Raw genomic sequence first — 9,156 nt, forward strand, 5'->3', positions numbered from 1 at the left:
TTTCATGTGTCTAGAGTCTTTGGCAATATGCCTCTGTTGTGGTTTAACCCCAGCTAGCAACTAAGCACCATGTAGCCGTTCACTCACTCCTCCCCCCCCCCCCGTGGGATGGGGGAGAAAATTGGGAAAAGAAGTAATACTCGTGGGTTGAGATAAGAACAGTTTAATAGAATAGAAAAAGAAGAAACTAATAATGATAACACTAATAAAGTGACAGCAGTAATAATAAAAGGGTTGGAATATGCAAATGATGCACAGTGCAATTGCTCACCACCTGCAGATAGATGCCCAGTTAGTCCCTGAGCGACAATCCCCCTGCCCTCGCTTCCCCCAGTTTATATACTAGATGTGACATCACATGGTATGGAATATGCTGTTGGCCAGTTTGGGTCAGCTTCCCTGGCTGTGTCCTGTGCCAACTTGCTGCACCCCTCCAGCTTTCTCGCTGGCTGGGCATCAGAAGCTGAAAAATCCTTGACTTTAGACTAAACATTACTTAACAACAACTGAAAACATCAGTGTTATCAACATTCTTCTCATACTGAACTCAAAACATAGCACTGTACCAGCTACTAGGAAGACAACTAACTCTATCCTAGCTGAAACCAGGACAGCTCATGAAGGGCTTAAAAGGCAGTAAACGAAAGACATAATTGGCCTTCAATGCCATGAGATTATAAGGGATGCAATGAATCTGTGATGGTGTGGATGTGTATGTCCTTATCTGCATTTGAGGGAGAGGAGGTATCAACATGTTTTCTTATTTATTTCTCCACCAGTTGCTATACCATAAATTAGTATAACTAGAAAGTGTTGCCATCCTAAGAGATGCTGGATCCCCAAGCTGCTGGTACACCATGCAGGTGTCATGTGTTCACCTAAAAGTGAAACTCAGTCTAGATGCCTGTCCCTCTTCTAGTCTTTGTCTCTCTCTGCTGCTCTGCATGACTCTTTGTATCCTACTCTTGGTCCTCCTTTCTCTTGCCCATCCTTGTGACTAGCGCCCTATGTCTTTATCTGGCTACCTATCCCTCTTGCCCCTGCAAGGCCCACGAGAGTGGGCAGTGGGTGCCCCCCATGCCCCTGCAAGGCCTGGGAGAACCCTAATCACTCTTTCATCTCCCTGCCCTCCCCTAGGGATCATTCTGCTCCCATTAAGTTGTTTCCTTAAGCCTTTCTTGTGCCCCAGAGCACTTTTTTTTTCTTTTCTTTCCCCCTCTGTACCATCTCAGATGCCTCTGTTTGGTCCCTGGTCCCCGGAGGACATTTGTACTCTACTCCGATCCCCTCCCACATTCCTCACCATGTCCCCAAGCTGCCTTTTGTAACTGTGGCTCCCCCAGGATCCCTCTGCTCCCTGTCCTGATGTATCCTGAGGCCATGCAGGTACCCATCGGGACACTTTTGCTCTCTAGCACACTTTGGACCCATCTTGTTCCCTCAGAACCTCACCTACTGCAATGTTTGTGCCCAAAGAACACTTTTTTTCCTCTATGCCATCTGAGATGCCTCTCTTCAGGCCCTCATCCTCTGAGGACAGCTGTAGTCTGCTCAGATTCCCTCCTGAGGCTCTCATGGCATCCCTGAGCCTTGTCTCTCCTGTGCCCTCTGGACCCCTCTTCTCCCATTGCGATGCCTCCTTGGAGCTTCTTTGTGCCCTGCAGTCCTCTGCGAACTCTGTAACGCCCCTTAGTCCCCTGTTATTCCCTGAGAATCGCTCCTGAGGCCATCTTTGTGCCCGAGAGCACTGTTTTTATCCTCTGAGCCATCTAGGATGCCCCTGTTCAAGCCCTCAGTCCCCGATGATACCTGTCAAAGGCGGTTCTCTGCTGCCGCTCGCCGGCCAAATTGCAGTACTGCAGGTAGGGTACTGAGCATGCGCGATAGCGCTACTCCGCCCTCGCTGCTGTCGCCAGGCGACCAAAAGCCAGTACTAGAGCTCAGGCTCCGAGCATGCGCAGTGGCACGCTCCGCCTTGCTGACTGCTGCCGCCAGCCGACCAAAACGTGGTACTGCAGCCAGGGTCCCACGCATGCGCGATGGTGCACCGCCGCACTCGCTGCTGCCGACCAGCAACTAAAATGCTGTACTGCACCTCAAGTGCTGCGCATGCGCAATAGTGTGACAGTGCTCCCTGCTGCCGCCTTTCGAATGATCAGTGACGAGTGGTGTCCCTCAGGGGTCCTCATTGGGACCAGTACTGTTTAGTATCTTCATCAGTGACATAGACAGTGGGATTGAGTGCTCCCTCAGCAAGTTTGCAGATGACACCAAGCTGAGTGGTGCGGTTGACATGCCTGAGGGACAGGATGCCATTCAGATGGACCTGCACAAGCTCAAGATGTGGGCTCATGTGAACTCCATGAAGTTCAACAGGGCCAAGTGCAAATTCCTGCACCTGGGTCAGTGCAACCCCCAGTATCAATACAGGCTGAGGGATGAAGGGATTGAGAGCTGCCCTGCAGAGAAGGACTTGGGGGTACTGGCAGATGAAAAGCTGGACATGAGCTGGCAAAGTGTGCTTGTAGCCCAGAAAGCCAACCATATCCTGGGATGCATAAAAAGAAATGTGGCCAACAGGTCAAGGGAGGTGATTCTGCCCCTCTGCTCCACTCTCATGAGGCCCCACCTGGACTACTGTGTTCAGCTCTGGAGTCCTCAGTATAGGAAAGTCATGAACATGTTGAAGTGGGTCCAGAAGGAGGGCCACGAAAATGATCAGAGGGAAGGAACACCTTTCCTGTGAGGAAAGGCTGAGAGACTTGGGGTTGTTCAGCCTGGAGTGCAGAAGGATCTTGGGAGACCTTATTGTGGCCTTTCAATACTTAAAGGGGGCTTAAGAGAACGATGGGGACAGACTTTTTAATAGGGCCCATTGCAATAGGACAAGGGGTGATGGTTTTAAACTAAAAGAGAGTAGATTCAGACAAGATATAAGGAAGAAATGTATTATGATGAGGGTGGTGAAACACTGGAACAGGTTGCCCAGAGAGGTTGTAGAAGCCCCAGCCCTGGAAAAATTCAAGGTCAGGTCCAACCCAAACTATTCTATGATTCTATGATCACTGATTTTTCTTTCTCCACCTCTTTGTCCTGAGCTTTCTCCCCCCCCCCCCCCCCCGCTCTGGCTTCTTCCTATCTCCTTTTTTCTACCTCCTTCCTTCTTTATCCCTCTCATTCAGAATGTCTCTCGATCTGTCTGTTCTGGTCCCCACTTATCATTTTCTCTCTCCCCCTCTGTCCTGCCCCCTGACCCTGTTTTTCTTCTGCCATGTCCCTGCAGGGCTCCTCCTCCCTTTTTTATTGGTTTCTCCATCTCACTGTTCTTTTCCCTGTACCTTTCTTCCTCTGCTCCTCAGACCTTTTCCCTTGTTTTATTTTTCTCTTTCTGTTCCACTGTCCTGCTCCCCATCGCTGTATTTTCATTTTCTGTATCTGCTGCTCCAGTAACGACTGCCAAAATGCGGTACTGCAGCGCCGGCACCGTACAGGTGCGCAGCAGCGCCGCCCTCGCCGCTGCCACCTGGCGGTCAAAATGCGGTACTGCAGCCCGGCTTTCGCGCGCCGGCTCCGGCCCCTCCGGCGCATGCGCCGTCCCCAGTAGTAGCGTGTGGCGGCGCGCAGGGTGCGAGTCTGGGCGGCAGCGGGCGAGCGTCGGGACCGCGGGTGAGGCGAGCGATCCCCTCCGGCGGGGGCGCTGCAGGGTCAGAAATGGAGAACAAGTTTTCTGTTCCTGGGGCTTGACAACAGGCTCGCGTGGCTGATGCGGGGGCTCGGAAACAGACCGAGCTGCGCGGCTTTGGGCCCAGAAACAGAGGTCCGGCCCTGCGTGTTTGGGCCTTGAGAACGGGCTCAGCAGCTGGGTTTTTTGGCTCCCAAATGGGCCCCGAGTCAGCTGGTGCGGGGGCCAAAAGCGGGAGCCAGCTTGGCTGGTTTTGCAGGCGGGTGGGAGGGTGTTGGGGGCTGCGGGGGGAAGCGGGGGGCGGGCAGGGTGCGTGGACCCTCCCCGGAGATGGGGGTCTGGTTGTGTCGGACGCCGAAGTTCGGGAGGCCGGCACGCAGCAGGCCGAACTCCACATCTGTGATGGTCTGTGGGGGGGAAAGGTGCTTTTCAGTGCCCTCTTTGAGTCCAGCTCTTTTTTCGGCGCTGCTCAGAATAGTTGTTAAGTAATTAATCGCCCAAACTAACGAATATTTATTCGGCATGTAACTCTGACGTTTAATCCTAATGCTCCAGTTTTGACAGCAGTTGATAATACAACCTTATGGAAAGCCCAGACCGTTGCACGTAGCTGGAGCTTGTAAGGAGAAGCAGCTGAAATCAGCCGGAGCTTCAGTGCGGAGCTGGGGCTTCAACGAGCCAGAACTGTAGCAAGCAGGAGCTGGAACGAGGCAGGGTGTCTGCTGTCTGGAGCGTGCATTAGCCAGAGTCAAAAGTACCTGCGGCTGTAACGAGCAGGAGGCGCGTTTAGCTGGAGCGTCTTTTTGCTGGAGCGTCCGTCGGCCGGACTGCACTCCCAGCACGGCGGAAGAGCGGCCGGGCGCAGGCGGGGCTGTCCGCAGCAAGCAGCTCCGAGCAGCAGGGAGGTGAGTTGTCCTTCTGCCAGCGGGGAGCCCGGCCTCTTCCCTCGGGCATGCAATCCACGCCGCGCTCCTCTCTCTGCGTGGAGGGTCTCTCCTGGTCCGTTCCCGCGGGCAGAAGCGAGGTGGGGGTCCCCCGTCTCTCCTGGGGCAGCCCCCGCTGCGAGGGGGCGCGGGCGAGGTGTCGTCGTCCCCTCGGTACCGGGCAAAGGGGAGAGAAACTGGCTGGCGGGAGCTCCTGGGGTGCAGAGCCCTTCCGGCAGAATCCTCCCCTGTCTTTTCACCGTTGGCTGGGTGTGACCAGCAGGTTCATTTCTTTGTCTCCTCTTCTCCCAGTGTCACCTTCCACGTCGCACGAAGAAAATCCTGCGTGGTTAATTCCGCTTGCTGCTCAGGTAATCGCACGTATCGGGCTGGGGGAGCGGAGAGAAACACTTGCGAGTTCAAGGGCACTACAGATGCTCCACGTTAAACCCACAGAGAAGGCAAATTTGCTGCTAGTGCAGAAAAGGTGATGGAAAAATTGCTGTTAACAGATCGTGCCCTGTTCCTGAACTGGTCCCTTGATGTGTTTTTGTTTCAGGGGAAAGAATGAAATTTCCTGTCTGGTAAATTCAGAGCTGCCTGTTAGCTTCTTCAGGGTCGAGTGTTCCTCTTCTCTCTGTTCATACTGCTTTTATGGGCAAGTTGGAAATAGCCTTTTATTTTTTTATGTATAACTGAATTTTTAGGAATATGTGGTGTCCCTGTAGTTCATTTTTGAGCACTTTTGAGATGCCAGTAGAAATGTAATGAGTGAAACGTGATGGGAACTGGTACTTAAACTTGATTTTTATTTGTTTTTTTTTTTTCTTTCCCATTAAGAGTGTTGATGGCATGTTGTCCCGTGGGACAATCCCCATTCCGTTCAGTGGAGTCTTCAGTCTAGGACTTTTAAGTGAAAAAGTTTGTCCTTCCAAAAAGGGCCTAGTCATTCCTAGGACCGAGGCATAGAGTTGGAGAGTCGCTTAAGTACGTGATCGGAATGAAAGCCAACTTTCAGTTGACGTTGCTGCTGTTGGTCTTTGCTTTCATTGATTTCTCCACCACTCCCTCGTGGTTGGGAGTTCTGAATCGTAATGTTTTTCAGTCTATAACACATTTCCACCCCCACCCCCCAAAAAAAGGAGAGGCAGTGTCTAAAAGTTAATTAGTTTCCTCACAAATGTGTGAGTAAATAAAATTTGAGTTATGATGATTAAAACCATAAAAATGACACCAGTCTTGCAGATCTGGACTATTTCTGAACAGGCATTCATCACACGCAGAAGTCGTCAGGGTACGGATCACCTGCGCTTCATGCTCTGACAAGACAAAATGCTGAGGCAGGGATGAGCTCTGAAAGAAGAAGGAAAAAAAAAAAAAAAAAAAGAAGGCTACAAGGTCACAGTTTTATTTTGTTGTTGTTTGATTTTAGAGAGTGCAATATTGACTGGTGCCAGCCTGCAGAGCTCTTCTGCTGCCTGACCTCTCCTTCTCTTTCATGGCTGTAATTGTCGTTTGGATAATTGTAGAAGAGCAATTAAGTTACTTGCCTCTGTGAATGTGCTGGTAATACCAGGAAGGCAAATGCTTGAACCAGTAGTGAATAACTTGGCGACGAGTAGAATTTCTGAAGGAAGAACAGCAGCAGCAACAGGAAGCAAATAGCAAGTGACCAAAAACTTGCGTGTGTCAAAGGCATCAAAGCTTTCTTGCCAAACGTTGTTTGGCAATATGTTCCAAATGGCTTTTTTCGGTAAACGTAAATTTTCAGGAAGTTCAGGGCTGTGTGTGGCAAAACGTGTCCCTCTGCATACGCGTCCTGCTACGTAAATAGCATGGGTCAGTGGCAAGTCCAGTGGCAGGGCTGCTGTTCCCTACTCTCGACGTTGCCGTGGTAGTGTTGCGGTATTTAGACCTTCACGGACGGGCCGAGGAATGGAAGGAGAATGCCCGTTTTCTGTAAGGGCTCGGAATGCCGACCCTTTTCTCTGCCTGCCGCTCCCCTGTGCGTGAGATGAAGCTGTTTTATTTTTCTCCCTTGTTCCTGGTCTAAATATTTCTGGAGCTGTTGCTGCTGTGGGTTTGCAATTGGTGTTACTGCATTTTTGTAGCGTTCTAGCGATGGGTTGTTTCTGCTGTGGCGAAGCGTCGAGATACGGTTTTCAGTTTAAAGCGTCAGAAACTACGTTCACGGAAATCGGTAACTCGCGGCGTAGGGGAAACCGATCTGGCACGTGCAGCTGTGCTCGCAGGGCTGCTCGGTGGCTCCTCATCAAAACGGCAGGCTGTGTGCGTGGACATCCGTAGGGTTGCGCTCTGGGTCCGAGAGCGTTAACGTATTTTTGCTGTTGGAAGATGGAATGGAGCGTGTGCCTGTTAAATCTCAGGGCGGTCAAAAGCTAGGAGGGACCCTGAGCGGGTTTGGTGGCACAACTGCGGTTTTAAAAGATCTTGACTGTTTGGAGCAACGGCCTGGAAAAAATGATTCCTTTTTTGCAGCGAGGCAGTTCACGAGGACAGATGTGTTGCTGTGCTCTTTAGCACAAATACTCAACTTGGGACGTATAGGGTGATGAAGCCTCGGCTATACTAAGGCTTGAGAAAATGTATGTAGGTCTCTATGTCTGTCACCTGCATGTATCTAGGAAAGTGAGTTCTAGTGAAAGTAAAGTTGCCAATGAGTCAAAAAAGAAAGGGAAAAAAAAAGGCACAGTGGTCTGAAAAATGCAAAAGCTCTAGTGGCCTGTGTCAACAACTGTACCGAAGATGACGCAAAAATACTTTTTCCTCCGCTCAGTCGTACTGTCTTCACAAACCTTCACAAAAAAAAAAAAGGCAGCTTTGGATTCCTACCCAGCTTTGTGCTAATGTTTTTTTTTTCTTCTCTCAGCTGGATGTCAGCTGCCACCGTTTCGCCGTGGTTGCCCTTTCTTCTGCCGTGACGGTACGAGACAGATGGAAGGATTCCGTAGTGGCCTGCAAGTACAAGGTACGCCTACGATGTGTGTCTGCATTTTTCCAAAGGTACTTGCGGTATGGACTTTAACGTTGAGAGTGTGCCAACTCTCCTTCTACTTTTTTTTACATGAAATATTTTAACACAAATACTAAAAATAAGTTCTGTTCCGGAGCATGTTACACCTATACAAAGTTTACTTCCCTCAGTTTATTTTCTCTTCCTGAAAGCATAATCTTCTGTTGCTGTGTGCTTGGTAGTAAATGATACTGTGAAAATAATTTTGTACTAAAAGAGAGAAGAAACTGTTCGTAAGAGCTCAGCTGTTCAGAAGAAACAGACTTTGTTTTCATGATAAAAGCTTTATGCTTTTACAGTCAATGATTTTTTTTTTTTTAAATATCTTATGGTAGCACTCAAAAACGGTACGGAGATAATTAGCATCTGTACTAAAAGCAACCAAGGTCAAAGAAGAGACGTGGACAAAACAGGACAAACGGGCGTCGCATCTGTGTGTTGTCCAGGCTTTCCCAGGAAGCATTAGCAGCCTTGTAACTAGTGACAGTGAGTCCTGAGGTGTTTTTGATGAGTTACTGCTTCAGTAGTGTATTTTTTCCTTTAACCTACAGTGTGTAATTTTGACTTCAGTTGGAAAGAGATTTTCCAGAATGGAAGTCTTTCTCTCTCAAAGAAATTTTGTTTTATGAACTTCCCATCAGAGTGGATCTTCAGAGGTGATTGACTTGACAGTAGAAGTCACCAGTAACGAGACTTTTCACTCTCTTTAAAAAAAGAAAAAAAAAAAAAGTCAATTTCCTTCCAAAGACCCAAGCGCAGCCCATCCTCCTAAAGTTGATGGCATCACTGGTCTTTGGTTTCTCAGTTGTAACAGTCGAGATCACATGAAAACGTGTTGCTCTGCATGCTTCGGTACTGCCAAAAGCATTAGGGAATCCGCCAGTCCTTTTTGGTAGTCTGAGGTATTGCAGCACTGGGGATTTTACAAATTGACTTGCATTGTTTAAACTGCAACTGCCAAATAGCTGTAGTATGTGATTTGTTAGGTGTATGTAAGCAGTTTAGGTATTTTTCTAAATGTTTAAAAAGAGAGGCAACTGAATGTTATGGGTTTTTTTTCCTGATGTTTTGACGGAGTGCTCTGAAGTACTTTCTTTCTGTCTGGCTTTCAATGGTGCGTTTCCCTGGCAGTTCAGTAGCACCTCTCTTGGGCAGCTCAGCTGGCCAGGTGTCCCTCCGCGTTCTGTAACACGCACAAAAACCCCTAGTCACGTTATAACTGTGTACTTTGGAGAGAGATAATTTAATGGTGTGAATTCAGAGCTGTGCAAGTTAAGGTAATGGAAAAGGAAAATCAAATACTTTTACAGTATAAGTATTTTTATTGGACATATATAAACATGGGCACACCTTTTTAGTGTAAAGTGAATTATTGAGATTTATTCGTTATTTTTCATTTTGCTCTTTGGAGTTTTCCACTTCACTTTCGGCTTTATTCACCAAACAAGCAAGATGCAAAGCAGCAGCAGCAGCGCATGGGCTGTAGCTGTTGCAGTGGATCCGTAAGCGTAGATTCT

General features: G+C 48.9%; 1 long non-coding RNA gene across 1 annotated transcript; it reads left to right on the forward strand.

The window, feature by feature from the left end:
* The first annotated feature begins 4,223 nt into the window (after positions 1–4,223).
* Positions 4,224–7,947, forward strand: LOC138686626 (uncharacterized). Its single transcript, XR_011325941.1, has 3 exons — positions 4,224–4,587; positions 4,918–4,976; positions 7,496–7,947. It is a non-coding gene; the product is annotated as an uncharacterized lncRNA (long non-coding RNA).
* Positions 7,948–9,156: the final 1,209 nt, after the last annotated feature.

This window comes from Haliaeetus albicilla, chromosome 8, assembly GCF_947461875.1.
Source record: "Haliaeetus albicilla chromosome 8, bHalAlb1.1, whole genome shotgun sequence".
NCBI lineage: Eukaryota > Metazoa > Chordata > Aves > Accipitriformes > Accipitridae > Haliaeetus > Haliaeetus albicilla.